Source organism: Salmo salar, chromosome 02 (genome assembly GCF_965601325.2).
Source record: "Salmo salar chromosome 02, fSalSal1, whole genome shotgun sequence".
Lineage (NCBI taxonomy): Eukaryota > Metazoa > Chordata > Actinopteri > Salmoniformes > Salmonidae > Salmo > Salmo salar.
The window spans coordinates 77,729,854-77,738,327 of record NC_138292.1 but is presented as its reverse complement, the minus strand read 5'-3'; the positions used below and the strand labels follow the sequence as shown (position 1 = coordinate 77,738,327).

General features: G+C 42.9%; 1 protein-coding gene across 1 annotated transcript in view; it reads left to right on the top strand.

Moving 5' to 3' along the window:
- Window positions 1-1,814: 1,814 nt before the first annotated feature.
- The window catches only part of LOC106594040 (bromodomain-containing protein 3), a 71,032-nt gene continuing 64,372 nt past the window's right edge, over window positions 1,815-8,474 (top strand). The window contains exons 1-2 of the mRNA XM_082969486.1: window positions 1,815-1,976; window positions 6,337-6,417. The gene's annotated coding sequence lies outside the window, so the exon portion shown is untranslated. The remainder of the gene's footprint in view (window positions 1,977-6,336; window positions 6,418-8,474) is intronic.

The window sequence follows — 8,474 nt, the reverse complement described above, 5'->3', positions numbered from 1 at the left end:
GAGGTGATGGCAGCGGATGAATGGCACGACAATGGACCACAGGATCTCGTCAGGGTATCTCTGCATTCAAATTTCCATCGATAAAATGCAATTGTGTTCGTTGTCCATAGCTTATGCCAGCCCATACCATAACCCCACTTCCACCATGGGGTGCTCTTTTTACAACTTTGACATTAAAAAAGGGAGATAACTAGTCAGTTGTACAACTGAATGCCTTGAACTGAAGTGTGGTGTTGTTACAAAACTGCACATGAGTGGCCTTTTAATGTCCCCAGCACAAGGTGCACCGGTGTAATGATCACGCTGTTTAATCAGCTTCTTGATATGCCACACCTGTCAGGTGGATGGATTATCTTGGCAAAGGAGAAATGCTCACTAACAGGGATGTAAATAAATTTGTGCACAAAATTTAAGTGATTTAAGCTTTTTGTGCTTATGGAACATTTCTGGGATCTTTTATTTCAGCTCAGGAAACATAGGACCAACAATTTACATGTTGCGTTTCTATTTTTGTTCAATGTAGGATCAGACACCGCCTGTCCCTATAATTTTGATCTGAAAGACCTGAACTCAGGATTGACACTACCAAAGATTGTCTATTATATTGACAAGATATTTGAGTGACCGCTTTAACAAAGGAAATACATGTCCTCAAAGATAAGACAGGTGGGAGAAGTCGAGATCAGGTGGGAAGGGAAAGGGGGATACCTCGTCAATTGCACAACTGAATGCATTCAACCGAAATGTGTCTTCCGCATTTAACCCAACCCCTCTGAATCAGAGATGTGTGGGGACTTGCCTTAATCGACATCCACGTCCCGGGAGTAGTTGTTGTTGGGGGTTAACCGTCTTGCTCATTGGCAGAACGGCTGATTTTTCCACCTTGCCGGCTCTGGGATTCGAACCAGCGACATTTTGGTTGCTGGCCCAACCCTCTTAGCCAATGTCAGGGCAGATAAATGTGTGAACAGTCCATAGAGATAGATAGCAGATTCATCATTGTATCTGTGCCATTATAGTGTATGTGAGGGCATGGGCGGCGCCATTGAGGCTATCTCCATTACGAAGTAGTTATTTTTTTGTTCTTCAATAGAGGACAGCTCCCAACTCATAGGAATCACCAACCAGATGGCTACTTTAAAATGGTGGAAGCCTTCAATGGCAATGCTAAAACGGTTTATATCCATGATGAGTCTTCTATCGCTATGACAACAGGCACAACTCCAATAAAAATGTTTTGCCATGTGCGTCCATATCAGTGCATTCATGAACAATTTAACCAATAACAAACTTCTATTTGATCAAATAAACCTCACGTAGCAAATTAGCAATTACATGTTTTGTTGACCAAAGTCGACACTAATTTACCTCAAAACAAACATTTCTCACTTCGTGGCCTTATTTTCGTGTACAAATTTTGGGCGGAGTAAACCTCTCACTTCGCCTCTTCCTCTTTGATACTACCATACTTGTGATTGAATGACCACTAGGTGGAGGGCTCACTCCAATAAAGGTGGAATTAATTGCATTTCTTCAAGGTAGAATTTACCATAATATGAGTTTATTGTACGAGTATTAAGAACCTATAGTTTATACGATTATGTGATTTATAGAAGGTGAAATTATGCAATTGTTTATAATCTATCATAATAAATTATCCAGTCCATTGAAAGTGTGTGGTTACGCGTCAATAGGGCAATTAATTGTGATGCTATGTATGGCCATTTATGCAGACCACTGTATATTGGGAAATGGTCTATAATATTTTTCAGTGTTTGAAGTTATTGCATGGTATTGCATGTTCCGGGAGACAGGTAGGGAGAGGACAGGGGGATTCGTTCGTGGAGAGGTGACATTCCTCCGAACGACGTCTTGACGTTCCCCCTGCGTCGGACGTCAATGACGTCGAATTGGGCTGTTTGTTCTGGATTCAGGGGTGAGGAAGACCTGCGCGCGCTGACAACCGACAGAAGAAGGTAAATAAACGTGTTTTGGGGTGTCTCTCCACCGATACCGGTATGGTAAACGAAGGCATTAAATCTCAGGAATCCGATAAAACACTCAGAACCACACTCGGTGCAGTATTTCGGTTGGTGTCAGTGCGCGAGGTGCCTAGCGGGGCATGGGCTGTCTTATCACAGGCCTGTCGCCGGTGCGGGCGCACGGGAAGATGAATATTCTCTGTATTTACGTTACCTGATTTGCAGTTTATTGCACATCTTGTGTTTTCGTTCTCTGTGCTCCTTGGTGGTATATTAACGGTGTTTTTCAGGGGCATGGGCACTCCCTGTTGTCATTGCGCACGGTAGCTGGGGGACGGTAGCAGGCTAACGTTAGTAGCTAGTTAGCTAGGTTGTTTGTTTGTAGCCCCGTAGGCCGTATTCTTGACAGAAGTTACGCCTGGTTTGGGGCGTAGTTTACGCTCCGTGGCGCTGAAAGCACGTGAAATACGACGTAGGTTTATTTCTAGAATAACGACACAGTCCAAGTTGTATTCTGAAAGGGTGTTTACGTACGGAGCTGTCAGAAAAATGCTGACAGCTATCATGACTAGCTGTTGTATCTCTAGACCAGGGGTCCCAAACCTTTGCAGGTTTTAAGCTTATTTCCTGCAATTCTACACATGTTGTCATGGCGTGCAAAGACTATTTTGCAGTTGTAAAGCACATTTCTTGCCATTCTATACATTTTACCATATCTAATGTGTGTTCATGTGATATTTGAGTGACAAAAAAATGACTATTTATGGGCTAAAAAATCTAAATGAAAAAACGTTAGCTGACATGGGCTACTTGATCTGGACATTTCTGACAAGTTATAAATAGTTCTCTAAGGGCTGTAGTGACTAACACGACAAGAGGAACTGATGATATACTACCTAATTTAGAGATTACAATTTTTAAGAGTAAGTGTTTAAAGCTGGACTGAGTTTATAAAATAAGAAAAACCTGTGGCGACCCCTCCACAGTTGGGGAACCACTGCCCTAGACAACTTAATCTAATCATCTGCTATGCATATTGCATCTCTAGAAATAGTTTTATTTGAATAAAAGAGACGTAAGCGTCAAGAAGCGCCATTTTGTATATTTACTCGTTGTTTTGGGACCTTATATTCAGGGTGTTTTGACTTTCCATGATCATTTTTCTCACTTCATTATCTAGTCTGATCGGCTGTAATACACAATTAATTGGTATAGCTAGACAGCCTTTGACATTTGTGTGAAATTATGTAAATATTCCTTACGAGACAAAATGTTCAATGAAATTACATTTAAACTTACTCTACCTGTTGTCTGTGCGGTTTGTCCTAATGCTGCTTGAAATTTGAGACAAAATATCCACAGGAAGTTATTAGAGAGCCTGTAGGTACCGAGGTTAAGTTAATTTTATATTGGATATTCAGATTTAAATCTTTTAAAAAATAAAACAAAGGCATGGATTGTTCTCCATCCTACCTTGACTCAGAATATAGCCTTCAATTTTCATTGGCATGGCATGCTTGGTTCAATAGCTATTGACGAGAGAACTTAATATCCAATGTAAAATTTATTTTACCAAAGAACTGAGTAACCAATATAAAACTCTTTACCACGGTACCAACCAAATACTGAACCTAACAAGTCAGTAAACAGTCATTTCCTGTGGATATTTTGTCTCAAATTTCGGGCAGCAGAAGGACAACCGCACAGACAACCGGTAGAGTAAGTTTAAATGTAGTTTTATTCAACATCCTGAAACATTTACACAGGATTTTTAACACAAATGTCTTAGGCTGTTTATACCAATTCATCGTGTATTACAGCCTGATTAATCAGACTATTGGTTATCTAGCTAGCTAAAACTCTTTAAAGTTAATGTTATTTGAGGGTAGAGGCCTATATGGTCTGGAGAAATGAGCGTAGCTAAAATGATGCACTTGCTGTGCGCGTTGCTTTGAGATTGGGTTCCAATGTTTTGACAGCGTCGGGTTAGTTGTTGTCAATTATCGTGTGTGTGTGTGTTTTCCTCCAATAACATAAGCAGTAAAACATCATGCTTTACCCCACAGGTGTCAGTCAGTCCACGGAGGGCCGAGTGTCTGTGGGTTTTCGCTCCTCCCTTGTACTTGATTGATGAATTAAGGTCACTGATTAGTAAGGAACTCACCTGGTTGTCTAGGTCTTAATTGAAAGGAAAAACCAAAAACCAGCAGATACTAGGCTCTCCATGGAATGAGTTTGACTCCCCTGCTTTACCCTGTCTGTCTTTCTCTGGTATGGGTAGAGACTTAGACAAAGGCTCTCATTCACGCTGATTGTTAGTCACATGGAGACATGACTACTTGTTTTCACTGTCTGTTTCATCACAACAGACAGACACTCTGCATCTTCTTGTCTTTGCATATGCAAACATACAGTGCAGTCAGAAAGTATTCAGACCCCTTGACTTTTTCCACGTTTTGTTACGTTACAGCCTTTTTCTAAAATGGATTAAATATTTTTTTTCTCCTCATCAATCTAAACACAATACCCCATAATGACATCACAATACCCCACAATGACATCACAATACCCCACAATGACATCACAATACCCCATAATTACAAAGCAAAAACAGTTTTTTAGAAATGTTAGCAAATTGATCAAAAACAACTGAAATATCACATTATTCAGACCCTTTACTCAGTACTTTGTTGAAGCACCTTTGGCAGGGATTACAGCCTTGAATCTTCTTGGGTATGACACTACAAGATTGGAACACCTGTATTTGAGGAGTTTCTCCCATTCTTCTCTGCAGATCTTCTCAAGCTCTGTCAGGTTGGATGGGGAGCGTCACTGCACATTTATTTTCAGGTCTCTCCAGAGATTTCCGATCGGGTTCAAGTCTGGGCTCTGGCTGGGCCACTCATTGACATTGAGACTTGTCCCAAAGCCACTCCTGCGTTGTCTTGGTTGTGTGCTTGGGGTCGTTCACCCCAGTCTGAGGTCCTGAGCGCTCTGGAGCAGGTTTCCATCAAGGAGCTCTCTGTACTTTGCGCCATTCATCTTTACCTCAATCCTGGCTAGTCTCCCATTCCCTGCCGCTGAAAAACATTCCCACAGCATGATGCTACCACCATGCTTCACCATAGGGATGGTGCCAGGTTTCCTCAAGACGTGACGCCTGGCATTCAGGCCAAAGAGTTCAATCTTGGTTTCATCAGACCACAGAATCTTGTTTCTCATGGTCTGAGAGTTCTTTAGGTGCCTTTTGGCAAACTCCAAGCGGGCTGTCATGAGCCTTTTACTGAGGAGTGGCTTCTGTCTGGCCACTCTACCATAAAGGCCTGACTGGTAGGATGCTGCGGAGATGGTTGTCCTTCTAGAAGGTTCTCCCATCTCCACAGAGGAGCTCTGTTAGAGTGACCATCGGGATCTTGGTCACCTCGCTGACCAAGGCCCTTCACCCCCGATTGCTCAGTTTGGCTGGGCGGACAGCTCTAGGAAGAGTCTTGGTGGTTCCAAACTTCTTACATTTAAGAATGATGGAGGCCACTGTGTTCTTGGGGACCGTCAATGCTGCAGAAATGTTTTGGTACCCTTCCCCAGATCTGTGCCACGACATAATCCTGTCTCTGAGTTCTATGGACAATTCCTTCGACCTCGTGGCTTGGTTTTTGCTCTGACATGCACTGTTAGCTGTGGGACTTTATATAGACAGGTGTGTGCCTTTCCAAATCATGTCCAATCAATTGAATTTACCACAGAATTTACCACAATCAATGGAAACCTGAGCTCAATTTCGAGTCTCATAGCAAAGGCTCTGACTACTTATGTAAATAAGGTATTTCTGTAAAAAAAAAAAAAAAATTATATAAATGTCTAAAAACCTGTAAGCTTTGTCATTATGAGGTATTGTGTGTAGATTGCTGAGGATTTTTATTTTATTTAATACATTTTAGAATTAGACTGTAATGTAACAAAATGTGGAAAAGGCAAGGGGTCTGAATACTTTCCAAAATGCACTGTACACAACGCCTTCTAGACACATCACACACACTGCTGACGTCCAGTCACACTACAACCCTTTTCTTCTCTATATTCTCTCTCTCTCTCTCTCCCCCCACCAGTGTTGTGATTCCTTGCCCTTCTACAGCTCTGTCTCAGACCCCCTCTACTCCCCTCGTCAACCAACCAACCAACCAACCAACCAACCAACCAACCGAAGACTGGCCGGTCTCTCTGTTTCTCTCTCCCCACCAGTGTTGTGATTCCTTGTCCTTCTACAGCTCTCTCTCTCTCTCTCATACCCCCTCTACCCCCCTCGTCAACCAACCAACCAAAGGAAGACTAGCCCCTCTCTCCTGCCTCCCTCCAGGTCACTACTCCACCCCTCCATTCTGAGAGACATGACACTCCCTCTGGACTAGACCAAGCCTGCACCACAACAGACAAACATGTAAGTCCAGCTGTAAGCTAGCAGCTTGTGTGTGTGTGTTCTAGACTAATGAACAACCTACCAGGACTAAACATCATCATTAGGGAAAGGGGGATACCTAGTCAGTTGCACAACTAAATGCATTCCAAAAAAATGTGTCTTCTGTATTTTAACCGAACCCCTCTGAATCGGCTCTGGATTCAAACCTGTCTTAAAGGTTGGTAGGTGTATTTATGTCAGGCTAATGAATAAACTACTACTACACATAATCATTAGATAGTGACGGGGGGGACTGATGCAGTTACATATTTTTTAAGATGTGTCCTAACGTTTTGCCAATATCGTAATATTATTTTTGCGCTAGTTGGTTGTGCTTGCACTAAAACTCCAGTATTTTTCCTTCATAGCTTGTTTTCCTTCATAGCTCCTGAGAATCACAATACATATAGAATCCTGAGAATCACTATTTATTTATTTATTTCACCTTTATTTAACCAGGTAGGCAAGTTGAGAACAAGTTCTCATTTACAATTGCGACCTGGCCAAGATAAAGCAAAGCAGTTCGACACATACAACAACACAGAGTTACACATGGAGTAAAATAAACACACAGTCAATAATACAGTAGAAAAATGTGTCTATATACAATGTGAGCAAATGAGGTGAGATAAGGGAGGTAAAGGCAAAAAAGTCCATGGTGGCAAAGTAAATACAATATAGCAAGTAAAACACTGGAATGGTAGATTTGCAGTGGAAGAAAGTGCAAAGTAGAAGTAGAAATAATGGGGTGCGAAGGAGCAAAATAAATACAGTAGGGGAAGAGGTAGTTGTATGGGCTAAATTATAGATGGGCTATGTACAGGTGCAGTGATCTGTGAGCTGCTCTGACAACTGGTGCTTAAAGCTAGTGAGGGAGATAAGTGTTTCCAGTTTCAGAGATTTTTGTAGTTCGTGCCAGTCATTGGCAGCAGAGAACTGGAAGGAGAGGCGGCCAAAGGAGGAATTGGCTTTGGGGGTGACCAGAGAGATATACCTGCTGGAGCGCGTGCTACAGGTGGGTGCTGCTATGGTGACCAGTGAGCGGAGATAAGGGGGTACTTTACCTAGCAGGGTCTTGTAGATGACCTGGAGCCAGTGGGTTTGGCGACGAGTATGAAGCGAGGGCCAGCCAACGAGAGCGTACAGATCACAGAGGTGGGTAGTATATGGGGCTTTGGTGACAAAACAGATGGCACTGTGATAGACTGCATCCAGTTTATTGAGTAGGGTATTGGAGGCTGTTTTGTAAATGACGTCGCCGAAGTCGAGGATCGGTAGTATGGTCAGTTTTACGAGGGTATGCTTGGCAACATGAGTGAAGGATGCTTTGTTGCGAAATAGGAAGCCAATTCTAGATTTAACTTTGGATTGGAGATGTTTGATGTGAGTCTGGAAGGAGAGCTTACAGTCTAACCAGACACCTAGGTATTTGTAGTTGTCCACATATTCTAAGTCAGAACCGTCCAGAGTAGTGATGCTGGACGGGCGGGCAGGTGCAGGCAGCGATCGGTTGAAGAGCATGCATTTAGTTTTACTTGTATTTAAGAGCAGTTGGAGGCCACGGAAGGAGAGTTGTATGGCATTGAAGCTCGTCTGGAGGGTTGTTAACATAGTGTCCAAAGAAGGGCCAGAAGTATACAGAATGGTGTCGTCTGCGTAGAGGTGGATCAGAGACTCACCAGCAGCAAGAGCGACATCATTGATCTATACAGAGAAAAGAGTTGGCCCAAGAATTGAACCCTGTGGCACCCCCATAGAGACTATCAGAGGCCTGGACGACAGGCCATCCGATTTGACACATTGAACTCTATCAGAGAAGTATTTGGTGAACCAGGCGAGGCAATCATTTGAGAAACCAAGGCTATTGAGTCTGCCGATGAGGATGTGGTGATTGACAGAGTCGAAAGCCTTGGCCAGGTCAATGAATACGGCAGCACAGTATTGTTTATCGATGGCGGTTACGATATCGTTTAGGACCTTGAGCGTGGCTGAGGTGCACCCATGACCAGCTCTGAAACCATATTGCATAGCGGAGAAGG